Source organism: Ischnura elegans, chromosome 3 (genome assembly GCF_921293095.1).
Source record: "Ischnura elegans chromosome 3, ioIscEleg1.1, whole genome shotgun sequence".
NCBI classification, from domain to species: domain Eukaryota; kingdom Metazoa; phylum Arthropoda; class Insecta; order Odonata; family Coenagrionidae; genus Ischnura; species Ischnura elegans.
In genome coordinates, this window is record NC_060248.1 from 43,405,378 (window position 1) to 43,433,166 (window position 27,789).

Consider the following 27,789-nt stretch of genomic DNA (forward strand, 5'->3'; position numbering starts at 1 on the left):
ATACTTTTTTCTTATGCTATCCTAAATTGAGTTATAAAAATTCTCAATCATTTGAAAATTCTAGTATTTGAATGGTATCAATACAAACAAGTACCCGTTTTACGGATGAATTATAATCGAGAGTATATCTTGCCTATGCATACCTATTAAAAAATTATCTGTTCAATTAATTGAAAGTCTAATTATTAGTGAACGTTAAAATACGTTAGCATGTATCGAAGGGAAACATGTACCTACTTAAAAGTAAGTATGCGTTGCGCTATTAATTATTTTAAGTTGTTATTGTATTAATTAAGTGTTAATTAATACAATACAAGTATGCGTTGCGCCCAGCTAACCAAGAACTGTATTGATTTTTAGAGAAATTTATAAATAGTATCATGTAGTGAACTTGCCATTTTCATATAATTTCATTTTACAATGGTGTTAAATTTTGAAATAAAGTACTGTCGTAATTTACTCTGAATACGAATGTCGTTTTTTTAGCCAATACCCGCTATGCATGGGTGGACGGATGTTTGCTGCTGACAGAATTTAAAGTAAAAGAATTATTCATATGATAAAATTACTAGTCGTTGATAAAATTACTAGTGCTCAGATCTAATATCTTACAGGGAAAAATTAGGATACATATGGGCATATATATTCCAAACATCCTTTCCCGTAATTTACGTAGCATAGGTAAATAAAATATAGGAAAGGCATCCACGACAGATTCGCTTGACGTAATGAATGCTCTACAAACATGAGGATATTAGTGTGGTTTGTCGTTTATTAGGTTACGCAGGGTACGGAATAGAATCAATAGAGAGTATTCATTTCAACTTCGTGTGTATAATATCACTGTACAAATATAAGTAGAGAGCCACTGACTTTATAATCTATATTTGTTGACCCAGCAATCTTGATTTGTAACAATGAATAATTACTTACGTGAATGGCGTATCATGTTGTGAATTGAAAGAAATCTGGGATAGCATTTTACATTAGAATCTGTTCTCTTCGTAAATTTCACCATCATAACGCTCACTGTTTGGATAATGACATGCTTTATTGAATACATTTTCTTGAAGTGGCTTCCAGCATTCTTCGCGTATGTTTGCCTTCAATTGGATCTCTAGCAGGATAATTGTATGTATAGTCGCTACATTTAATAGCTCTCTGGAGGCGATCATATTTTTCATTAAAAATGTCGGCTTTCAAAGCGATCATTCAAAACTGGTGAAGTTGGGATAACATTGTCCTAACTAAAAATCATTACATCAATGGTAAAATAACTAAGTCTTTTTAGTTTTCAAAAGTCGAAACTCTTTTATCAAGTGAATTTCCTCGTATAGATTGCAATTGCAAAAAAATAATGCTTTACTATACATCGCAATATTTAATTACTCATTTCGAAGAGAAGCATGCAATTTGCAATAATTACGTAGATAGCTGAAGTTAATGAATAACATGTGTGCCCTCAGTTGCTATGAGATTTTTTTCTAGATTTCTAAAGATTCTTCTGCTTCAGTAAATACCTAGAAATGTTTACGTGACGATGTGATAATAATGTTAATTTATTCTAGGTTTAGGAACAAGCGGTACAGAGGATATTGCACGTATTAAAAGTGTTTACTGAAATTTGTATATCGTCCTGGTTACTCTCCAAAAATGTGAGTTGAGAAAATTAAACTTCTCTAGGGTGGTTGCACCTCAATTGAGGTGAGCGTGTGCCTCCAGGTGTTCCTCTTGAAGGATGATGGTTTAGGTAATTTCACCTTTAATCGCGGCGGGAGCGGAGAGTTTGTTGGAGAGTATCGTCGGGAGAAATTTAATTTTTTTCCTTCCCCTGCTGACGAATGCGTTAATTGCCTCGGGAAACCGTCCATTAAGGGTCGTCTAAAAGGTTTTTTTTCCTTGACGAGGGTTACAAGATAATATGTGTTGACGAGACTGTGAGTAAGGTGGTGAAACGAAACAGAAACTTATTACGACCCTTTCGATAGATTTGCCATGCCACTTTAGGTTTAAAATTTTAGGACTTATTCATTTCCGTCTCTCAGTGATAGAAGTTTTAAAAGCCTCCTCTTGCTTCCAGCTATCACTTAAGGTACAAATGTCTACTATTGCGGCTGCTTCTGTATTATTAACAATTTGGCGGAACAATACTAAGAATTACTCGTAATTCTGTAATTTTATGTCGTTTGCCAAAATTTGATAAAATTATAGGAACATAATTCTAATTTTAAACTCAGAAATGCGCTTGTATGTAATTAAATGAATTCGTTGTGGCTGTCATGTTTTTCTATCTCCCCTAGTTCCTTATCATATATCGTTCATAACCTGGTAAAAGGAATTACAATAATCCTTTCCAAAGTATTACCCGTTAATAGATAACGTCCGTTGCGTTGAATACTTTCTCATAAAGCAGACCAAAATAAAATTCTTTACTGGCTGAAAGAAGTATCACATCCTGAAAAGTTTTCATTTTGAGGTAAAGCTGTAAATTTATTTTCTATCTGTGATTTTAAATATGACATTTTTTACTGTAAATATTTAGTTAGCTCCGATTAAATAAAGGGAACTTATCTGGGTATACTTGAAAATTCACTACCAGTGGATGCTTTGTTGAACTGAATTAAGAATATTGCTCTTTATTCTTCTCTCGTTTGCTACCTTTTGACTCGTACAGGACTTATAATTTATCTTTAATTAATCTTAACCCTATTTGTAAAATCACATCACACATTTTACCTAACTCCTAGTCACATTTCATACTTGACATTTGGATTGGATTTCCAAAATACTTGACATTGCTATAAAGAATGTGACGAATGATTTTTTTTGTTATTGAATTGGTTAAAACATGCTCCAAGTAAGAATAATTTAAAACAATTAGCTGCTTCAAAACCTGATTCCACTGCAACAAAATACGTTCATTAAGCGACTAATATTTTTAAAAACACTTATAAAAAATTAAACTCTTGAATTTTCCTAATTCTTTGCACCTTTGATATGTTTAGTTTTGTATCGTAGGATATCGTGGGGAAAAGCAGAATGTGCTTAACATTTATAGCCAAAATGCTGAGAATTGGTTTTACACAGTATAGTTACGTATGAGTTTTCTTAAGATATTTCCTATCTTTTCCCCAGCCGTCTGTGTGAGTGCTTGATGCAGAAGCTGTAAGTTGTGGTGTGGTGAGCGTGCCGGAGATGAAATTCTCGGTTTGCTCGCTGTACAGCGTCTCGCACTTTTTCAGGGGAAGTTTGCATATTTACTCTCGTCTCTTTATCTCCGAGTGGGAATTTCCTCGTGGCCATTTCCCCCCAGGGAACACCACCGGTGGTGGTCGTATCTCCCTCGGGCAACGTTGCTTATGCGAGCTCCCCTTGCAGCAGAGTCCCCGCTGCTGGGTGCAATCCGGGCTCTTTAGCATAGAGGGCTGAAAGTCAGTTCTCAGAGTTTGAACGATTCATCTTGTCGTTTAAGCGGGCGCCTGAACAATTTAAAATACGTTCAATGTAAATGTATGTAATTTAACTTCAATTTGCTATATTTTGATCAGTTCCAATGTTGAAATCACAAAATCATAGTCAATTTTTATCGTCTCGTAATTCAATATCCCTTCCATATCGTACAAAACTGACTTATTTTCACTATTTTCTTTAAAAAAGATTCATTTAACGTTATGGGGTGAGTTTTAACAAAAGAAGCTTATGTGAGCCTTACAGCGTGATAAGTATAAAAATAGACATTGAATTAAATAGACATGGATTTCCGGGCTAATGCAAAGATCATTTAGCCATTCATTATTCCCTTTTCTCGCTGCAATTTTAAGGGAATCATGGCGCTAGGTTTTATGCCCTGGCATTCTGTGAGGATGACAAAGAGCCTAGGGATTTATGGTCAGGCTGCGCTGACTATAAATGCCTCGGCTCTTCGTTAAGACAGCGATAAAAGCAGTTATATATCCCGAGTCTAAAGCTGAGCTTGACTGAAATACATACTTAAAATGCTGCCTGGAATGGTGAATTAAATACTCTTGAATCACATAAAGAATTTTTTAATTTGACCGGAAGTGACACCATGTTGTCCTTTTGGGAAGAGAATACCACTTAAGTAACCATAATTCTCGAATGTTTTTTTTTAATCCGTCTTAAAGCATATTTAGGTATTGAATTTTCCAAAAACTGTCGTTGGCCTCCTTACTTATTCTCCTGTGAATTGAAAATTTTCTAAAAATTTTCAATGTTTTCAGCCCCCTCTGGGAATTTTTACCTTATCCTTTTGGGCAATATCCATTCCAGTTGTTGAGGTTGAACATTCGGGGTCCTTCATGTTGAAATTCAAGATTAAGGAAAGTGAATAGTTGTGCACAAAAATGGCGTTTTAGGGAATGTCTCGATTATACTAGCTTTAATTTCTGAAAATCAACTCGTCAATGCTCAAAAATTGGTTCGTACTCATGGAGAAATATTTATCTATGCAGTATTCCCATAATTTCGTATCAGTAAGCAATGGAAATGGGAGGTGAGATTTGAGCCTTTCATTCGATATTCCTCCAATCTCCAATTCCTTCCCTCAGGCTTCGCATCTCTCCTTTAATTCCTTGGCACATACGTCATGTGTTGGTGTCCCCAAGGGAACGAGAGATGGGAGATGTCGTACGGCTTCCTCCACTACCACGCCCACATCTTCACCCCAGTCCCGTTTGTTCACCACGCCTCCGTGCTCCACCCCTGGTCCCAAGGGTCACTTTACAAGGAGGTTGCTGAGGGAGAGAGGTTCAGCCAAACTGTATCATCAGTGGGGCTCCAGGGTTGAAAAATCGAAGCCACTTCCAAAAGGGTCAATTCCACGCCCTCCCATCACCAAAATATTGTTCGGAACTTTTCTGAGTTGAGCGAGATAGCTTTTTTTCTTTGCCAACGGAAGCCGTTTTCATTCTGTATTTATTGGCCACGTTATTTCTAGCCACTTACCCTGGGACGAAAATTTCCTCTTTGGTAAAAATGGTGACGACTGAGCGTGATCTGGGGCGCAAGAAGTAATTTCATTTGGAAGTAATGAAATTCTGTCCTTTTTGAAAACTTCGTTTTTGCCCTTGGGAATGGTGCACTAAGGCCAGTAGTAGAGAATGGCTCTCTGCACTCGTGGGAACCTTAGGCTTTTTTCTATCTCAGGGTTCTTAAAAGGCCTAAGTAGCCCAGCGCTGTCATTTTCGGTCAACTGTTGGGAGTAAATTCCTCATTCGATCTAAGTTTTGCGGAAAAATCTCTACGATAATTGATTCCATTACCAACGTTTTTCTTTGGCTAGATAATAAATGACAGATTCAGAATTTGGAATGTTTAAATATGAAATCAAGGATTTAAAAATGTATCGAAAGTATTACAGTTTCAAAACTTAATGACTTTTTTAGTAGTTGACTGTGAGTGATCGAGAACTGTTGCTGTGATGATGGCACCATTAACTGAAAGATTAGTACTAAAAGACGAAAATAACTTCAAGTGTTTAGTTCTCCAGGTAGATAACCTTAGATTTATTATATAGTTGAAGCAATTTTCGGCTTCTCTATACTCCCACCATTGGGTTAAATGGCCTCTTGAGCATGGAAAAAATTGGTTTTATTTAAGAGGGATGAACGAAAGTCATAGATTACAAACTCAGGTGAAATTTTTTGCAGTGAAATTAATCATTTAAAAATCATTCCCATTAATTTTTCACATTTTCCATGAAAACCTACCATAATTTTTTGCGGATAGGCTTTGATTTTTTCGCATTCATATTTCCGGAACATCTATGGCACCGTTTAAAGTACCCTATTCTTCTTCTTAGCAACCAACCGAGCGGTGAGTTTTCGGCTTTTTTATACTTTCTTAAAATCTTAAAATTTTGGATCTCAAAATCTTAAGTTCTTAAAATTGTAGAAATTGCTCCTGCTTCTTCATTATGTTCCGTTTCCACTCCATCTCGCCTGAAACCTCAGATTATATTTGTGTCTTAGAATGTTTGCTCCACTTGCTTTCCTCCATCTAGCTGCCTATATTCTTCTCTTATTTCTCGTCTACCACTCCCTCACTGGTGTTCAATAATAGTGATGAGTCTGGCGATCCAACAATCCTGACCTCGGAAATTTTGCATTATTAACAACACAATGCCGATCAAGTTTTCCTTTAACGTTATATCACCTCGGAGAAACATAAGAAACTATTTGTGTCCCCTGGTGACAATTCCCGGCATTCTATAAATATTTGCGAAGAAATAAATGATCCGAAAGTCAAGTAATAGGTTTGCAAGTAAAATCTCCAAAAAAAAGCTTAGGTTTTCATTTTCGAGAAATTATCCTCTGTAAAATTGGCTGCTTAAACAGTCACAATTCCAACCTCAGGGGTTGTAAGAGGGATTTGATTCCCTTCCGGTGAATTACTGATGATCACCAGCCCTGTGAAAGGGTATTCCAACTAAACGTCCGCAACAATGGAGAGCGTAACTGGGTCGGGAGTTCAAAAATAATCATCCAGAGATTTTATATCCTTCTTTGGTTGACTGTTGAATTACGCTTTCCTTCGGAGATATTTACTTGAATCGTTGCTGTAATTCATCTTATTCCGAGGGATAACTGATTAAGTTCAGATGAAGACGAATGCCTCTGGACTTTGCACTCCGCTGCATCTTCGCCGTAAAAATATTTCTTACGATGACTGATAGTACAGGTCGATGTACCGTCGAAGCCTCATTCAATTTCATCTTCGATTACTTTCACGTCACCAGCTCCTCCAATTCCCACATTTTTTCCTTCCGTTCCCAATTCCACCATCCCACTTCTAAAATCGCCTCATATTCATCGAGGCCCTACAAGGGTGTTTTTCCTTTGTCCTCCCAGGAGCCCTCCTCCCTTCCTTTCTCCTCATTCCAATATTTTCGAAGGAGCAGACGGTGGTGGCCTGCTTTCTTCCTGGAAAAACGCTAACGACGCTGCCACGTGCTATGGCACATCCGACTCTTTTCCTCGTCGTCAATTGGGCGATTTATCGAAATTACTCTGTTATGAGAGACGGGCTCGTTCTAGTACAGCCTCTGATGAGTTTACTACTTTACAGTGACTCATGGTGTAGAATATAAATGGCTCCCATAAAATACAAAATATTCCTAAACACACACAATAATGTGTTGACCAAAGATAAGTAGAGAGATAATGAATTGCGATACATCAACTTCCTAATTACCGAAGTTTAAAATTTTAGTCTGATATTTTGAGGAAATTCTAGTTATATTGTGAGCTACTGATTGTAAGATTTCGATTCTTCTACCTTATTTTTCAAAGTATTTATCGCAATTTAGCGTAAGCGATACATTTTGACAGAAGAAGCTTTGGCGTTTTGGCTGGAAAATTGCCATGTTTGAATCAGCTTTCGAGGTACCTAATGCGTTTCAGAGAAAAAGCCTAACTCTCGTATCATCACCTTCGCGTTCCATAGGCAATGGTATAAAACTTCTCTGTTTCATCGGACGGGGAATATGTCTTAGTTTTTCGGAAGTACAAATCAAAACTGTGGTAATTCCTATATCACTGGTTTCTCCCAAAAGATTTTGGTTTGACCGGATTGTCTGTGATTACTCGGATGTAATTCTTTTCTTTCTTAGCTATTCTTAGCACATTTCACCGTCTTTTCCAAAGTACTTGATTGGTATCTTCATATCAGGACGCTTACGATTATTTTCTCTTTTCAGTACCCCATAGAGCTGCCTGGCGTTCGGAACTTCCTATTTTATTGAAAATTAATCGCATCACAGCTTGAAAACCAGAGACAGCTGCTTATATAAAGGTATGTTTTTTTAAATTTCTGTCAGTTGCTCAATGTCATAATTGCTTTGTTTATGGCGTTTTTTTTTAATCTTAGACGACACCTTCGCAAGATATTGTGCTGCACAGGGAGAAGTGAATTTTTAGCACATTACACGTGTTCCCAATTTTCCGCCCTAAAAAGACCTCTTAACTGGAGGAAAAAAATCAGCCCGTAGTTTTTCTCCCGAAAATGAGTGGGTACCAAAGCTCACACCTTTGCTAGTTTGCCGATGAAAGGAGAAAAAAAGTATACAAAGATTCAAGCAGAGCAGGAACAGGGACACCTGAAAAAGGATTCTCTGCAGTGAGTCCGTGTATCGTTCCCGTTGGGACCCTCCTGAGAAATAAAAAAAAAACGTTTCTGAATAAGCGTTACCCTTTCCTCGCCTGGTCGGGACAAGGGGTGAGGCTGGGAGCACAATTGTTCCGGGCGGAAGACGACACTTAAGGAGACTGGCTCACGATTTTCCGCCTCATTATCCCGGAGAGCGCGTTAAAGGCGAGGATTTCCCGAGTGACGGCGGAAGAGCTGTGCAACGGGGGAAAGACTTTCTCAATGGTGTCGGGATGGCGAGAGATGAAGCGAGGGACGGGGATGGCGTGGAGTTATTAAGTTAATGGCGAGATCACTGCGGCTATTGAGCTGTGATATCGCACCCTTGGAAATTCATACCTCTGGACGGCCACGTGCCTAATTTATGAAGGCGTTTGTTAGCGATATGCAGAACCTTTAAGGGAATTTTTCCTCGGAAACAATTATGATACCAAGTTCAATAACTGTTCTTAGAAAATATTTTTAATTTAAACTAGCAGTTAGTAAAATGCCTTGATATTGCATTCTTTTTGATGGCTCGCAATTAGCGGTATTTTAAGGGGGGCATCAATTTTTTTCTCGGAGCGCTGGTATTTTGGGTTTTATGCGTACATTTAATATTGCAATTTAGGTATTAAATATGACCTCATCCCCTTTAAAAAATTATATAGCTCATTATGGAATTGTTTCCGTCTGATGAAGTAGGATCTGTTAAGGCTTTTTGGTATTTTCAGTTTTCATGCGGAGAGGGTTAAACCTGGTCTTGTTTTACTGGTCATAGTGGTTGTAGTACTACGAGGCCTGCGGTTGTATTCGGCTTTCTCTCCTAATACGTAAAAGATATCCTTGTATTTCTAATTTTATGGCTTATTCTTCACCTTAACTTCAGCAGGTAATATTACGGTAATTAGTGGTAATAGCGTTCCAGCGTGCTTGATTACCTGAGGAAGTTACAAAAACGCTGCCTTCGCGCGGCATGTAAAATCGTAAATAAAAAAACAAATACATCGATATCTCGCCGGTGGAATTATATCGGATTCGAGACATGCAAATTTCAAAGCCCTGCTAATGGAGATAATGTTTTATTAAATGTTTTTAGATTGATTCCTTGATTAGTATGAAATTTACGTGAGAGCGTAAGGGGAAATTTTCATTCGTCCCGTTGATAGAACTCTGATATTTGCTATTAAAACGACCCCTGGCAAATATATTGGCAGTTAATGGAGTAATATAAAATAAAAATATAATAATACGTTGAAAGTTTTTTAATTTATGACTCTAAGCATAGAATGTTTGACAAAATCTGGGTATAAATATCGCATGCTTCTTCACACGGTGGAGTTTTTTTTTAACGAGCCTCAAGTGCCATATAAATGTTTTCCACATACTAACCCTAAGGATTATTTTATTTTCTAGTTCCAATAATTTTTTTCCCATGAATGAGCCAGTGTGCATAATAAGTTGTGAATTTTCTCACCCAAAATATTGAGCGAATAATTAGTAAGCTGACTCGTATTTGTTGAGCTCATGAACATAGTTATCCTGATATCTGTCTCTATTTTGACTCTTTTGTAAGACATTTGCATATTATTGGGTATTATACTATCATCTTCATCATTATAATTTCACAGCGTTGTAGTCAGCGCAGTGGCCCGAGAATCCAAAGATCCTGTGGTTCCATTCCCGAGGAGATTCTTTCCTCTAGCAATTTTTTTGAAGGCCTGTGTCGTAAAAATAATGAGCTTAAACGAGGGCGTTGGTATTGGTTACGTTGCGTATGACCAGAGTGATTAGGGTTTAAGAGGGAAAATATTTATAATCAGAGTTTTGGTAAAGGAAAAAGGAGTTAACATCTTCTAACCCTTTATAACCGAATGTTTCTTTTTAAGCAAAATTGTGTTATAAAGGTTATAAATGTGTAAACTTTCAGCTCTATTCATGAAATATCTAAACCACCCATTATTTTTAGTGTAAATTTTAATTATGAAATAGTTAGCCGCCACGATGATTATGATAGAGTGTAAAATTTTCAAGTTTTCAAAATGAAAAATCTTGAAATTTGATTTCTCCCTAAATCAGCTCGGGATTATAAAGGGTTAAGATGAATAAGACATTGTGCAGACCTCGGAAGAAGAGAGCTCTTGAGCAACATAAGGGATTTATAAGGTTGAGCTTATTCCTGAGGATGAATTGAGGTATCTTTGTGCTTGATGAAGAATCAATTCTTGAAACACGCTATGGTTTAGGACATCGATAAAAGTATGCAGCGTTTACCTTGTCTTATACTTCATATCCACATACTACAATGCTATGGATCGGTGTGAGGCAGCTTACGGGTCAACTTCTCAATCAGCAAATCTATCTTCTTTTTCCCATCATTACCATTTGTTCTGTGCATGTCCTTCGACTTCATAAATACTTTCTTAGGCAACTATCATTTTTAGACTCCAGTTGTTAAATCAATCCGGATTATTTCTGCCTTTTTTCTGCATTTCGTTAGTTTTTTTGTCCTTCTGATTCTTTCAGTCATACTTTTATTACTTCATGGAGTCATTACAATTATCTCCTCTAGACCTCCACTCCAAAAGCTTCCAATATTTTTGCCTGTGATCCATTTAGAGCCATTTACTCACTTCCATGATAACAGAGTTATTACACGCTCGTGTGTAAAATTGTAGCCCGGATGAATCTTACTACTCCTCTCTTTGCAAGTTTTGAACTTAGTGGGCGAAAAATTTTCAAGATACGCCTCTGTATACCACTAAATCTATTCGTCAACTTTGGGCTTTGGGCTTCCAAGTCGTTATTTTTTTAAACTATGGATTGTCTCCGATATTTTAATTTTAAGTCCAGTGCATCGTTTGGCAACCAAAATAAAGATAACCCTTAATAATTTAAAGAAATGTCTAGCAGTAATTTTAAAATAGTTTCACTTTACATTATGGTAAATTTTGTCACATCGTGTGCTGTTATTGTAAATAAATACTGCAAAAAATCTGTGGGATACAGAAGCCAATACATGCAAACCGATTAGGCCGAAAAAGTACACTGTATGCCTGTAGCTAATTTCATAGCGATATTTGTAAAGTTGTACTTATCGCTAAAAGAAGGTCTAATGCTGATCTAATGCTGAAAAGGGTTAGGGAGTAACAAGAACTTTTGAATAGAGTCAGGAAAATGTGATTTTTGAGTATCTCGCCCGGGATTGTCCGTTTGAACCCGCACACCCCTGTGGATTAGACCTGGTTGAATCTTCCTTCCAGCGACCTTCCTTATCTTTTTTACAAACACCCTCCTCTTCCCGTTTCGTCTCACTAAACCCTCCACCCATGCGTTCCCTGGTTGTCTCTTCCCTCCATCTCATTTTCTCCCTCTGTTCCGGAGAGCAATTAGGGAAGCTTCGGTCGAGTGCCACCCCTGCCATCCTCCTCTATGGCATGGAGTGCTAACCGTGGCGCCACCGTCTATCCTCCGCCTCCGCTGTCCCCGTTTGAATAAAGGAAAAGGCGTTTTAAATTAAGTGCGGGTTAGGCGGGGGGAGTGGCCGCGAGACTACTCGCCCGGCAATCGGGAATCCGATTGGGGCATCATACATATAAATGTAAACGTGGGAGGAGTCACGGAAAGTGTGCCGTGAGATTGGACTCGATAACTCGGCTAGGCGCTGGAGTGGAAGTGTGGAAATGGGATCAACTCCCCTAATGCTGGCGACGCGGAGAGTGTGACCTCATCAGCGCTTCTGACTCGGATCTTCCTGAATCCAAGGGCGAAATTGTGGAACAGGGTGGAGCGACATGTCTGCAGTATGACTTTATTAGTTCGCCCTGAAGATGTCGGGAAAAAATGCGATCAAAAATAATCTATATGAATTAATGAATGAAGTAGTAGATACTTTAAAATACTCACTAATAAGCCTTCAAAGGAAACGAATAAGTACTGAGAAGGGGTTAGACTGTTCGAGGAACATTGTATATAGAGTAAAGAAATGTAGGGTAATCTGAGTTATGTCTTATGAATTAACATAGCGCAGAATATTTTGGACGGAATTCGCTTGGACGTGGTTGCAATGTACATATACTCTTGGTTTGCTAACTAAAAAATCTTTCTCATTTTTTTGCCTTTATTTCATTATTATCGGTTTCATGTATTACTCTGTAAACATTGTACAGGTATACGCACTTATAATGGATAAATAACCACTAAGATTGTTTCGGTGTCATTTATGTGAGTGACATTATTCTTAAAGTTTTTAATCTATTGTAGTTAACCATCAGTTTTGGACTTTGAAGTTTTATCAGTGGTAATGCAAGCCATAAATATATTTTTGTTTACTTTAAATGAATGATTTAGCGTTTGTTTCCTTGAGTTCATTCTTTACTCTGATTGGGTTAAAAGTAACCCCACCCAAATTCGGAACGATAGTCTCACCTATGGCCTATAACCTCCTTCGCGTCAGGTCAATGCGTAAGTTTTCGATCTTCTTCAATTTTATTTTAATTGGAATGCATTTTACGACGGAAAATTTGAATGAGTTATTTAATTGTAATGTTACCGAGACTGGTTTAAAAAATATGGATGTATTCATTTTTAAACTTGACAGCAATTGTTTCAGTTAATAGTAATGTGACGTAATTTAGAGTCTATAGAATGCATCTTATTACTTATTTTTATCCTTAAACTTAATGAGTACGTCGGGCACTTATATTTCCACTCATGAGAATACTAATATTCTCATGTTCAATTTTTCCGGGAGCGTATGAAATCGTTTTAGGCTTAACTCGGTGAAAATGCGATTCGTCTGTGATTAAATGCAAACAACAAATGGTGATTTTCACTGCCCAGAGGAGTTTTATATTGAAGTGTGAAGATTACCACTTGCAGTTTATATTTTCCGGAAAGGTTTAGAAGGAAGGAGACATTACGACCTCCAGTGAAGCTTTGAATGATTCAATGAAAGATGTGATAAAATTCTTCTTTCCTAAATTTATCTCCGCGTTCCACTTTCACGTCCTGAATGTTGGGTTAGTTTGCGAAAAACTCAATCTATACTATTTTATAATAAATCAGTGCTTCTATCATTAGTATATATATATATTATGATCATCATCGCAACTTATCAGTGTGTAATATTCATTTTTTAAGCCTCACTTTTTTGTCTCTCCACACTATTCCTCACTTCATCTCTCCCTAATTCTCTACTTTCACTCTTTAACAATAAAAACACTGTAATTTGACTATTAATTATAGTAACTACAGTGCATAATGATGTAAGGATATTATTAATATTTTTTTGTCAAATTGCATGGCATATTGGCGTCTTGAATACCTACACTTGTTCAATTTTCTTACACATTTGTATTTACCTCACACACTCCTTGAATCTATTTTTCAATTTAACACTCGTAGAATCCTCTGGAAGTGACTGGCGGAATACTTGTGATCTGGAAGTGCTTTTCAAATTCTTCCTCTTATTACCTATAGAGTCTTGAGTTATGAGTTCTAGCATTTTTGGAACGATGACGGAAATCTGTCATCAATGAATTCCATCAAAATGCACGCATCTATCTTGGAAGCATTTTTTCCAGTGTTGTAATCCACTCCTTGGAAATGACACCATACAAGTTCTTTCGTGTGCCTTAAACCTCTTAATCCTCGCCAATGAAGCGTATATAAAAGCTATATAATATTGTGTGATTAAAGCCTAAAGAGTCCAATGATCTGGTAATATACGAGCCAATATAATATCGTGATCTCGAGGATATCATTCGGTAGGAATATGAAGTTTATATCGCGGGGAAGAGTCAAGGGGATCATGAGTCTTTTTCCCTGTTGGCATATCACCTAAATCTCTCTTCAAAGGAAGGAGCTCGTGCGTAGCGCATCTTTAATAAAACGACTCGGAAATGGGAGTGGGCCCGACTCTTATCGGGTATTCGGTAGGCCTTTGATAGAGCATAGTTTTATGGGAAGGGAATAGGAGAGCTCGCTCTACCGTGCCGTCAAGAAGGGAAGAAAGGATCCGATAGATTGAGATCGGGAAAGGCGGAGGAATTCGGCAAAGAATACGCTTCTCACATTTCTAAAATACTGGAGATGTGGCTTCTTCAGGGTCGCTCGCTCCTTCGGAGGATACAGCTCCAGGATACTCTCATGACAAGAGCCGGGAAGAGGATGGCAGATGGAGCAATAACACCCTTTTCATCGCGCTGCCGAATGGAGACATTTGTGGGATGCTTATCCTGGAACGCGTTGAAGAGTTCATTGAAATGCCAATGGAACATTGATAAGGAACCTTCTCTCGTAAATCCTATCGAGAGCGGCTTTTTTACGTTTGTGTGAATGCTAAAGCGTGTCTAGAGCCTTGGCCTTAGGTGAATCTTCGTAAGCTCTTTAAAAGTTATTTTATGTGGTTACCAGTATTATAATGGTGCCAGAACGCCGTTCCGGCACTGGTTAAGAAGAGACATGATAGTCAAATAACACTTATCAATTTTTCTGCCTCTAAATTTCTAATATATACATTCGTAACCAAATCAAAAATTTATTTTAAAATATGCCACTGTAAGTTGTAGTATTAAAACTCACAGATTAATATTTCACTTGTAAAAAAGTTAAGGAAAGTTCATTATGGCACTGCTCATTTTTCCATGGCACCAATGGTGGTTATCGGATAAATTTGGCAATTTTAGATAGACGTGGAATAGGAATACACTCTTCCAGGAATATTTTAACTGCGTTGAGTCAAAACATTCTAAACACTCATTCTATACACATGTTATTCGAGATACCTAATATGGAAATGAGTGTTTATGCAATTCAAAAAGGACAATACTGAAAAAATGTCGAAATATAGAAAGTGAAGAGTATACTCACTTTCGTTTCGTTTCTATTTTAATAAGGGAAGTAAGCGGTGTGATGAATAGTATCTAATGAGCAGTATTTTTAACCTAATATACAATCTTGTGATTTTATTGAGTGGTGCAATATAAGTCTATAGGAGAGTTGATGCTTATGCCTGCTTTGGGAAAAATTCAATTCTGTTACCAGAAAATGTTTTTATTATAGGATTTAAGTGCAACGCACTTCACCTGGGAAATCTGAACGGCATCTGCTTTAAATTCTTAAGGGAAAACTTTATCAGTGAAAGCGAGCTAATCCTACTAAACCCCTTAATTTATTTTAAGCGGCTTCCATTGCTTGGAATTCTATTTATATACTATTTAATGGCGTAGTGGAGATTTGGCTGATTGGAGTTGAAATAAGATTTTAATCATGATAGATCGATGATTCCCCGGCAGCCCGTTAAAAATTACTCTTGAGAGCGCAGCAAATTAATCTTCGTTTCTGATTGAAGGCTAATTTGGGGCTTTGCAGCTCGACTCGTGAGGAAACCGATTGCTTATCGCCGAGGACCAATTAGCGTACGTCTGACTGGCAGATATGGCCTGCCCGCCAGTTTTGGTGATAGGTATTTCACGAGGAAGCAGCTAAACCGGCCGCATGTTAAAAAAAAACGTAGGGCAAAGGAAATTATTTTCTCGAAGTCTTAAGTTTGACATGAGGCTCCTGATCAAAAATTCTGCGTGCCATTACGGGATTATTGCACTCTGCCAATATAATTTATGATCATGTGTGAATACGATACGTATAGGTGACATAGAAGGTGGATGAACATCAATATTAAACACACTCTGCCGGAATAATATTCTTTTAATTTACTTAAACTCAGTTCTAATCATTTTTAATGATTACTGCCATAAATATTATTATTCGGCTTCCGATATTAAATATTCTATTTCAGCGGCGCAGCCGATAGTTGACGTCGTGGTCATGCATTTGAGGACTTGCTTCACGCGTTGCAAATACCGTCTTACCCAGAGATACTGGGATGTTTTCAAAAGATGATTCACTCGTAGAATCTCTGTAAGGGAAGCACTGAGGATATTGAGACAGAAATATATTCAGGCAGTCCAAGAATTGATTTCTTAATGCTCACTGTTTCTATAGGTTTCTACATTAAGATTTAATGCCCGTGTCCCAAACGACTTTAGAACTTAAGCTGTAGTATTAAGAGAAAACTATTCATAGTTACAATATACATTATTAATCATAGTAATATATATAATAGTTATAGGAATCAAAGATGTGGGAGGGAAAGAAACTGGTTCATCTACCTTGAATGTGAGACATTTACCCGTACATATTATTTGACATGGCCCTGTACACTTCTAATTCCTGTGCTATCCCTGTACATAACCGATTCAACCTTCAAGTGAGTGGTTCCTTGCATTTTCTTTTTTTTTTATTTTAGGCTGGCATGAATGCGTAGTTACTTGTGTGTAGCGTGATTATTCTGAGGGAATGTCCGAGTCCTCGTGATGTCTCCGGTTTCTTAGTCCTTTGTCGCAAAATTAGGATGGTTCGCTATCGAACTTCTCTCTTCATACGCAGTATCCATGTAGTACCTAATGCGTACGATGTGCGAAATTTCTCCCAGTTGCATTCAGTATTCTTCTTCATGCTTGAAGCTTATTTATTTTAATAATCTTAAATGTGTAAGTGCTTCATTATGATGGAAATAATATTCATGGCTCTGGAAATTCATTTTTACTCCTTTTATTGACACTCTAATATTTTACTCAGATGAATCCATGCTTACTAAGGTATTTTGTCAGAGAATTTCTCGCTTCATTTTTATCCAAATAACCCTCCGTATACTTTTATAATAATCTGTAGGAGATATGGGTGTAGGTAATCATGTTCTTCCCCCAATATACCTTGATTCATTATTCTCATTCGTTAGTTGGCGTCCATGTTTAGTACTAACAACGAATCTCGTTCTTAAAATAGCCGTATATCTACGCAATTCCGCCTCTCAGCTTGATTGAATAGATACTGGTTTAATCGTTTCCGGCTTTGACATAACGCCTATTACACTACTTACAGCTTTTAGAGGCGCCTGTTCCCTTTAAGTACTATGAGGTTTTATTCCTTCGCTTGATCAAGTATTCCCTTGCATGGAACGAGACGGCAAATGACCATCTCATCGTTTGATCTGAGGAGCGGTGTTGTTATTTACGTTGGGAAGGGACCTCGGGCCGTTTATTCTCGTCCTCGGGCAGCTTGGGACGAGATCTACCACCTGGGGTCGTTTGATGTAATTGCCCCGACTACGACTCCTGCATGCTCGAGTTGTGACACTTGGCTACCGAGCCTTTAATCTCAATCCTCCTTTCACTCTCGATGATTCTTTGTCGTCTACCGAGGGCGGATTGTATCATGCACCCCCGTCGAGAAACCTTCTCGTAATTACGTACCAAAGTGCCCCCTTCATCCCTGCTTTCCTTCTCACTTTAATGTCCTCTTTCCTCTGCTGTAAGTATTGCTACATGCTATTTCCTGACTCCCAGTGTGGGGCTGAGCGACACTGTCATTCATCGTTTACATCCCGAAGTGTGGCATGGATATCTCTCGTCAAGATTGAAGTTACTCCCTTTTTAATCTTCGAAGTTCTTGTATCTATCAGCATGCGATATTTTAATCGACTTGAAAAGCGCAGTCTATATTTTTTTTCGGAACAAAGAGTAGTTAGTATAAATGAAAATAATGCCAAAAAATTCAGGTGCTCGGAGAATTGCAAAATATTTCCCCCTGAGTTTTGATTGTAAAGGAAGATTCCATCTGCAAATTTGCTACTAAGGCATAGATAAGAAAGAAGTTGCTCCTTGTTAAAAATTGGACTCCATGATTGTAAAAGCATTCATGATCATTCGGAGGGAATGTAACTCTACATGAAACTTACTAAGAGTTACTACATATTTTTTTTATGTTGTCGCAGAAAAGCCTTGGGGTATCTATAATATCTCAGCTATCAGTATCAATTTTAATGGGTTAGCTACCTTGGGGAGATTGCTATCCTAGCTTCAACTATGTCAGGAATAAAATCACCATAATGTATTCACGATTTCGTTGATGTGAGTCGTCAAAATATTTATCAGGGGGATTTAAACAAAAACTGAGAGGGAGTAGTAAAGAGGTAAATAGGATTTAAGGATGAATTTCATGCATTGTGGAGATGATTAGGAAGAAGTAAAAGATAAATACGAGATTAAGAAAGACATTGTGTTATAAGAGCATTATTATTGAGATGGTAAAGAGTTTCCATGAAATCCTACGTCAATTAGTTGATAATGATAATAAATAATTCTTTTTAAAAAAGTTCTAGCTGGAGTATTCTGTATAGATTTTTGAAAACTTTGAGGGATACTTATTATCATATTTTAATTTTTATTGAACCAAACGATAAATATGTACCTTTTTCAAATGCTGCATCTTTATTTTTTATGCAACTGCGCCATTATGATCTAAAACTAATTATACAATTGCACATTTAATTAATTGATATTTGATTCAGGGCAATGGAGGAATTGGAAGGAGGGCATACTTCATGTTGCTAAATTGAAGGCAAGTTAACCATATATGCCAGTATTTTGAATAAGTACGAATATAGCTCTAAAGATCGTACTTGTGTAAGAACATTAATTAGTAGAAGCCGTAGATAATTTAAAAATTTAATCAACGATTCCAGGATTCACTTCGCGGTAGTAAGTATATCCCTTTTTAACAATAAATTTCCCTTATTCAATTTATTCTATCCCGCGCATTAAAGTATGGAGTTGGAAAAGATATATAAAATATTCAAAGTCGATAGTAATGGAATTTAGTCCCGGATAGAGCTCTGCCCCAACCAACTTACCAGTTGAATCAATGAGTGATTGAGAATGTTTGCTTTGTTTGCAGGTTTTTTACTTTTTGGGCATGCGGATATTATCAATGCGATATTGTATTAAATCTTCTATATTATTTCTACTGTATAGATACCTTTTTCTCAACTTATACGCAACCAAACTCTACAAATGAGGTACCAAAATGCACAGAATTTATCAGAGAACATGCGACGGCATATCTTACTTCCTAAATATTGCTATTGTTTCCTAATATTGGTTTTTAAATAATAAAAAAAACGGTAAATATTCCTGACGTTATCGGCGCACAAACTGATACAATTGTTCATTTTCAACAATATCTCGCATTCTTTAAATAACTTCTATCAAAATGCGGCTGATTCCACATTCAAGTCTCCTGTCGATACGTAAGAAGAGCCATCATGTGCGTTTAACAGAGAATGGTGTAATTACTCCCAATGTTGTGTTTAAAGAGGTCCTCTGACCTCAATTTGTACACGAACATTCCAATTAAATTTGTACATAAGACCCTGCCTTTTTTTCTACATTTTAAAATTAGAAACGCGCCTATCCCTCTGTGGACCTGCATTGAAAAGAGCGGGGGAAGCCCGCTGGGAGCGGGCGCATCACGCTCGTAGGTATTATAATTCCATTATCATGTTGTCGTATTCCTATTTCTATGTGAGTGTATGCGCTCCTCTTTGAACTCCATCTTTTCCCCAAACTTCCCTCTGTGCTCCCTACTCCTCAATATCTACTCTCTACCCCCCAATTCTCGAGATCAAGGAGGCAACTGCTTAATCCCCAATTCCATAGCATTATCGCCATCTCCATTCCTCCCTTTAAAACTGCGACTCCCGGCTTCGTCGCAATTCTTCCCCTTCAAGCATTTTCCGTTGGGATTCATTCGGAATATCATCCGCCTCTCTCGAAGGTCGGCGGTGGAACATCCGAGTGAGCAAGCGAGCGATATAATGAATGCATGGCGAAGGAGATATCCCCGCTGCCTCCTCCGCCGTTTCTCATCAGCATTCTTTCTCTCTCGTTGGCGCCACTCGGCGCCTGCAGGAGGGGCTTCTCCCTTTTTGCGTGCGGAGATGACCCATTCATGAGGCGTGAGTGGAAGCCCCCCTCTCTCTCACTACGTATCTCTTGCCCACTCCCGTGCATAGACACTCGCGAAAGCCCAGGGAGCGGGCACCGATGAAAATTTAAATTACTCGCAGTCGGCGTAAAAATTTCATCAGTATCCTTCTCGGAAGCGGATGGTTGTTATAGGGATCCTGCGTTATGAGGGTCGCAGTTACACATTAGGGAGAGCGTAGTTAAGGGGCACTCGTTTCCCTTGCTGGCCGAGTTAAAGTCTGGCCGTTCCGGGTCGTTTTTCTGGTGTTCTATTTTATTTAAGCTTTGGCCGGCGAAATTTTGGGGAGGCCTCGTTCCTTGACCATATAGATGTTTACTCATCCACCCAAATACAACGCTCGCGCATTAGCCCGTCAATAAATCTATTTTTATGGCGAAACCAGCGTAATTTTTAGCGTTAATCTTTAAAATGATTGACCCCACCGCCTGAATGAGTAATGGCTTGAAGGCTGGTAAAGATTGTTTACTTTGACGTTTATAAAAAAGGAGAGGGTAGCGGAATCAAAATACCTTCCCAAAAATATTGAATGGAGGGATATTTATCTTCTCATTAGATTTTTCCTGATTTCTGTTTCCTTAGGGTGTCGAGACTTCTGGACACTGCTCTCAAGGTGTATTCATGCAATCAAAAAGAAGAAAAGTTTTCAGCGATGGGGTTTATTCCTTCCTTTATAGCAGATCATCATTCATTTTTTTGTTTTATTTTCTCTTTCAAAATTATATTTTATTGCTCTTCGTGTTTAATTTTCAATTGCTATACGCTGTACATCATCTTACGTATAGTAATGTTAGAACTGGAAATTGAATGAACTTTCGGGTGTACATAATCTTTTGTGGTACACTTATTTCAACTCGGAAAGTAAGATCTAGTTGAGTCTTACAAGTAGCTGAGTGGTCTGAATTACTATATGAAGACAGGAATTCATACGGTACCCCGAGTGTCGTTGATTACCAAGAATACACCTGCGATGAGAAATTGGTAGCGATGCATATTTCATTGCATTTAAATAACTATTTTATTATTGTAAGGAAGTCATAATTCCTACTGGCGGTTTAATGTTCCCTTCCGGCTTTGTTCATCGAGTTTTGTGTAGAGTTACGTATGACTTGTAAAGAGTTACGCTAACAAAAAATAATTTAAGCCGCTGAATCAATTCGCAAGAGTAAAAGAGCACTCTGAAATTTAAAGTTCTTTGAATTCGTAAATTTTTCATTAATACGCGTATATTCATTCGCATTATTCCGAGTTCTTCCATTATTCTCTCTATGGCAGGACTCCCTAAATCCAATTGAATTTTATTTTACTCGCATTTTTAAATCTATATCGGTGCCACATCCAAAGTTTTTTTTCACGAACTTTGCCGCAGTGTTTTATTTACCGATAGAGATGCGAGGCTTTTCCGCGAACCTAAAAAAACAAGGCCAGATCCGGTGAATGCAAACTATGGCGAAAGTATCCATGCGTATGTACTCCCTCATGGGGTTACCATAAAAGAAAAAAATAGGGTACGGATTTGAAAAAAAAAAGACGGCTTTGCGGTAAAGCAACACTTTTCATGAAAAACATACGTGTGGGCTTTCATCAATTTTACTCTTCCATGTGGTTTAGGTCCGTACCGTTTTTTGTTTCAAAGTATAAAAAGGTGGAAACTGGAAAGAGGAATGTACATATACGGGAAAGGGATTGGATGTCCTGTCGGGGTATAAAAAAGTAGGAGTCGATGATAAAGGTTCGGACGGGTGTCCTAATCGTAATGGACAGCTGGAGGTGCTATAGATGAGACTGTAAAACTGAGAAACGTTGTGTAAGCAATCCATTGGCCGACAACCATGACAGTTTAGTAAAGGGTTTACATCCGATTTATTCTATGCTTGGATAGTCGTAATTATAAAGTTCTTAAGCGGCCGAAAAATATTTCCACCCATGCAAATAATAATGTAAATATCTACTGAAAATATACCAGTACATTTTATTAATTTATTATGATAATTAAGTTTGCATTCTGCGAAGATTTTAAAATTTCAGATAAGTCTTTAACATGTTTATCTATTTTGATTAAATAGTAAATATTATTCTGAATATATGATGTTTGGATATTTATTACATTATTTATTTATATAATATCTCAGCGTTCTATTTTTGAAAAATATAAAAAATCGCTTAAGATGCGTATGAGTTCGTATCGTTGAGCGACAAAGGGAACATGAAGTTTTTGCGTACTGGCACGGTTCCAAAAACTTTCTCCGTGTTTCATCTCGGTAGAGATGAAAAGTTATTTCTATCCATTGAATCAATGAAATGGGTTTACTTTTGTATTTATGCCTACTCATTGATGGCTTTTGGTAATAATAAAAGTTTCTCCTATTAATTAATAAATATAATTTACATATATCTCCTCTATTTTCCTTCTTTTTTCTGGATTATTATGAATGCGTATGGTAAACTGTTTTCAGTGTGTTAACTCAAAACGAGAACTATCTTGGTTTATTTACTTTTGTAGCCTATAGAATGCCCGTGATTTTTGAGGCTCTCAAGATATTTCTTCACGTGCGTTAGTAGTTGATCTTCTGTTGTTTGTGGAAACGCAAGATTTTTAAATACGAGGGTGTATTGGATAGGTCTCCCACGACCCCATTTCCGAACGCGAGCCGCCAGGCAAAATTTGACTACAGCATTGCATTCCCTACGCTAAAATTTAGAATCACTCACGTTACCTCAGGCCACTTAGTCGCCGTAGAGCAGTCGTCAAGGATGAATCTCGCACTTAGCTCCCCCGCCAGGTGCGAACTACGCTAAGTCATTCGAATTATGAAAGCGAAAAAGTTTTCCTCGATAGAAATTCGTCACCAGTTGGTGGAAGTATATGGCGAGATGTGTATGGCAGTTGTTGTAGTTGTGTTATCTATTTCGTGGTAATTGTTAAGTTATTTTTTTATTCTGAGATACACACTTTCTAATTTGTACTTGAATCCTGCTAAGGAGTTTTAGATATGGTTGGAAGGAAATTACTTTGCTTTTCTACAAAACACACACTTTATTGCCGACTAGTTTCGGTTACACTGTACCATTTTCAAGACTAGTCTTTCAAGACTAGTCTTGAAATTGGTACAGTGTAACCGAAACTAGTCGGCAATAAAGTGTGTGTTTTGTAGAAAAGCAAAGTAATTTCCTTCCAACCATATAATGGAATTCTACAAAGTAAAGGCCTCAACAATTCAGTGCATCGAGTTTTAGATATTATATTTTTTTAAATCTTGCTGTCCTACCGTGTTCCATAGGATGTGTTCGATTGTTGCTATGGCATAAAAATTTGCCTAAGATGCCGATGAAAGGTTCATTACGTATATTTACTTCGTTATTATTCAGAAATATCAATAACATATGCTCAGTTTGATGATATGATTTTTGAAGATGCAATAGTTTTCGAGAGGTTGACTGTTTTTTCAGGCCATAAGGTGGTTTTTTAAATTAGCATTCAAGTATCGTATTATGAATCATATCCAATGTTAAATCTAAAAATATTATTAATTTTAAATCATTTAGCGGTTTAATCAATTAAATTTTTAGGATGCTTGAGTTATTAATGAGAAATACATTGAAGATATTAGGAATGTTGAGATCTATGATTACAGGTTTGCTTGAAAGGGAAGAGATAGAAGATCGGAAAAGGGGCAGGATGGAGGCTGAGCTGAACTGAAATATAAGGAAAGAAATGCAATCGATACAATACTATGGAGACATACGAGGTTAAATCTGATCGACATTTCGTCTAATCCGGGAACGTAAATTAATATATTAACTACTCCTAATGAAATTGTTTATTGCCAGTGATATTAATTCTAATTATGGTTCTGATTTGCTCGTGTCATATATATGAAGTAACCAGCCATCATGGTCATTGTTAGATTTTTATATTTTTTAAGTTTTATACGGGGATTATTTTGGGATTTAAATTCATAGGCCGCGCGGTGGTGAAAGAGGCTTGGCCCAAGCCTAGCTAAGACTCACCCGGCACGTATCGCGTGCGTGGACACACGGGAGCCCATGGGGAGGCACGAACGCTAACTCATGTGAGCCCGAAAATAACTCGATAGCGGGGTGCACGCACGCATGGCACTCACGGCACGTCCATGGGCGAAAGGCTTCGCGGGCAAAGTGGGTCACACATGACCGCTGGCCGCGACGGTAACACATTCATTCGCGATTCCCACGTTTGTGAAGGCATCGTAGCGCGCATCACGAAGGATGTTATGCGGATGTCGAGCGCATATCCTCATCCATCTCTTCAGCCTTTCCAGGTGTCCTTCCAAGTGAATTTCATGCATTATGCTCTTCTCTTAGTTACTTTTTTCTGTTCCTCATAGCATTTTTTGAGTCATACCTTCTTTCAGAGCGGCTAGAGTGGCGTTTTTTTCCCTCTTATACGTTTTTTTTACCGAATGATAAAGTTTTAAATTTCTCTTATTTCAATTAGTTAGTTTTAAATTTTTAAATAAAGTGGGGAGGCTTTCATTTTGGTTGAATTGTAAATGTACATATAGCCAATTCATGTGCGATTAGGAGTCGGTGATATTTCTTACTTGAAAACTGCGCCTGCTGAAGAAGTCGTTTTTACCTCTTCTGCATTTGAAGTGATTACTTTTTCATTTTCTTATTGCCATACCACCGAACACAGCGATATATGACCTTTAAAATAATATTTAACAAAAACGTACAACATCATCTATGCCCCGGATATGGACAACCTAACCAGGCGGGGATCGAACTCGTGACCTTTGGTTTGGCATACGTGGACTTAACCCCGCGTCTACTGCGGCTGGAAATAAAGTCTAGTATGGAGAGCTTCAACTTACTTTGATCAGCCATATAGTTTACATATATTCCGTTATGAGTTGGTAATACAATTTATTTTAAAGCTACACTAGGAAAATTATTTGACTCGATCTCGAACTCTGTACTCGAACTCAATTTTCGCCGATTGCTTTAACAAGTGAAGGCAGAAAAACGAGACGCTGAAGATCGAGCACTTGCCACGAATTAGGATTCTTGTTTGAATCTAGAGCAAAGGTAATAACTTTTTCCTTTTTTTGGATTTCACGAAGCAATAATGACCTTTTCATGAGTATCTCGTGCCTCATTACACTAAATAAAAGGTACTCTGCATTATTTTGCGTCACTGTATATAAAAAAACATGCTTAAGTTTCATGCTGTGTTTGAAAAATATTTTTTCGGACAAATTTACGTACAGGCATATAATGGCTTCGACGCAGTGTGTCATCATCAGGATAAAGGTCAAGATCCAAGTATAAGAAAATGAAATAATAAAGAGGTTTTTTTAACCTTCCGTCGGGCGCAATTGATCTGACAGGCCGAGGCCGAGTGTTTTGTTGTTCTTTTTTCCGTGCTACTATGCGGCGTAGACCCTGGACGCTCATAGTAGTTGTTTTTTTTAATATGCCCTATGCAGCCTTTTGCTTTTCGCATCCATGCCGACAGATCAGTGGCGGATTGTTCAGCATAGTTAAACAAAACAATGATACAATACAGCAAAATATAAGCATTATTAGCCAAATAAGTTAGCAAAATAAAAATAATTGATCTTATAGAATTCACATACTAAAATACATTACACATCATGAAAACTTAAATGCCTAAAGAGCACGTCAGGTCGCAACTTGCTGGATCGGTCCGAGGCCGAATGATGGGGTGTAAAGGGGTATGTTGTACAATGTACTACATAGCAATTAAGGTGGCATTTAAATACCCGTTTACTCTAATAATGGTGCTTTAGACTTTATTGGTGTATCACTGAGCCATGCCAAGAGTTAATAATATTTTTTCACATCTGTGACTGGTAGGCACATTGCGCCTGAACTCAACAATTCAAATATTGCGCCTGACGGAAGGTGAATTTTTTTTTTTTATAAATGCTTAGATATTGTTTGATATCATGTGTTGCCTGCGAATTTATTATTCTCCAATCGGGGCGGTATGGGCATATGAATGGGCTTCATATTTGTTTCGGATGCGGTGATAGTGAGTACCGGGTAGTCATATTTGGAAAGGAGAGGGCAGTAGTTCGGCCTCTTCTCTCTTGGAATGGATTATGGGAGGCACAATCATGTCTCCAGGGAGTGATGATCTGATTACCTGACTCACGGGGCGTGGGAGAGGATGCGAGTCGGGTGACACTTGGGTGCACTGAATGGCACTTAATTACTGGCGCGAATAAAGCCAACCCGCCGAGTAAACAGTGTGGTGAGCAGCTGGCCCTGGTCCGTGCCACAACTCAAAAATTTATGCATTTCTAACGATCCGAAATAAATCGTTTGGCAACTTTTTAGGTGCTGCATGGTGTAGCCAATTTGGCAAGTAGTCTAGAGTCGCTTGGTGAGTGCTATGTGCGATGAAAGATAAGTGCATCCGCCAAATCTAAACACTTCAGACGCATCGTTAGAAATGGCTGCATTAAATCTTACTGTTTTCAATAGCTCTTGAAAAATCACGTTCGTGATTTGCTTCTTCGTCTCATTTTCCTTGAAATCTAATGTATTTGAGTCGCTAAATTAATTCAAAATCCGTTTCTGGAAATAAAAATAAACTTTCACTCATGCATTTTAATTATAACACGTCTCGGGTTTCAATAGCTTCAATCATATTCAGGTCACTTAATACGTAGGGTAAGTTATTTATTTCCATCATGGAAACATTCATGCTCGAAACAGTTCGATTTGTTGATTCGTTTTATGCAGAAGATTCTACATGATTGAACCCGCCTCCCGCGGCGAGTTGCCTTAGTTCAAAATATATGTTTTAATCTTGGCATTAATAGTAATCGATTAGTGCATGTCTAACTGCGCTTTTTTGTTGATTAGTTTTGAGTGTGTTTTGATGTTGCGATAGTGCGATTTATATAGCTGTTTTTATACCCCTACGTATTTTCCTCCCTGTTTGAAAATCAAAGCAACTTCTGTGTGTACATCCCGATACTTAATTTCTCAGCTTTTCCCTTGAAGAATAGAATAATCGATATTCATTGAAGTTGGCTATCGAATCACAACGTAGAAAGTTGCCTGAACAATAACTTTCTGTAATTAGGTATAGCTTTGGGGCACTCTTAAATGTTAGTTATATGTTTGATATTGCTTTTATTTGTTTTTCTATTGCAGAATAAGTTATTTCTTGTGACAATGAATATTTTACTTGCTTTATCTTTATTCCTACCCCTAACGCAAGTATTTACTGCTTTTAATCGAAGCCATGAAATATTTTCGTTAGTGCGGAAGAAAGTGTAACTTGATTACACCCAAGCTCATTGTTTTTGACCCCTGATTTCAAGTATGATTCAAAGAAGTTTCAAGTATGCTTCAATAATATTTGTCGTTATTCTGGTACTATGTGTCCATATTGTGGAAGGTGATTTAACGAGGCTATACTCCAAAAAATTCTTAACTCGTTTTCAAGAAAACGGGGTCAAAACTTTTCCGTAGTAAAATGAATGTTAATATAATTAATTAGCTTTGATTAGTTCCAGCGTTTTTAGTTTGTTTAGAAGGGGTCGTGCTTTGTCTATCGAAAGAAGAGAACATTCATTCAGTTACGTTCTTAATATACATGTAAATGAGAACTAGACTACAAAAATTGTTATTCTTTTCTGATTACAGAGTCACGGGAGGGGCCCGAGCCGGAAATAATCTTTCTGGTGCTAGATTCAGTACATTTCCACTTTTTACTTCGTCATTTCGACTGTC

The 27,789-nt window shown here is 37.6% G+C and overlaps 1 protein-coding gene across 1 annotated transcript in view; it reads right to left on the bottom strand.

The window, feature by feature from the left end:
* LOC124155709 (5-hydroxytryptamine receptor 1-like) overlaps positions 1 to 27,789 on the bottom strand; it is a 114,280-nt gene that overhangs the window by 35,041 nt on the left and 51,450 nt on the right. The gene's annotated exons all lie outside the window — the stretch shown is intronic.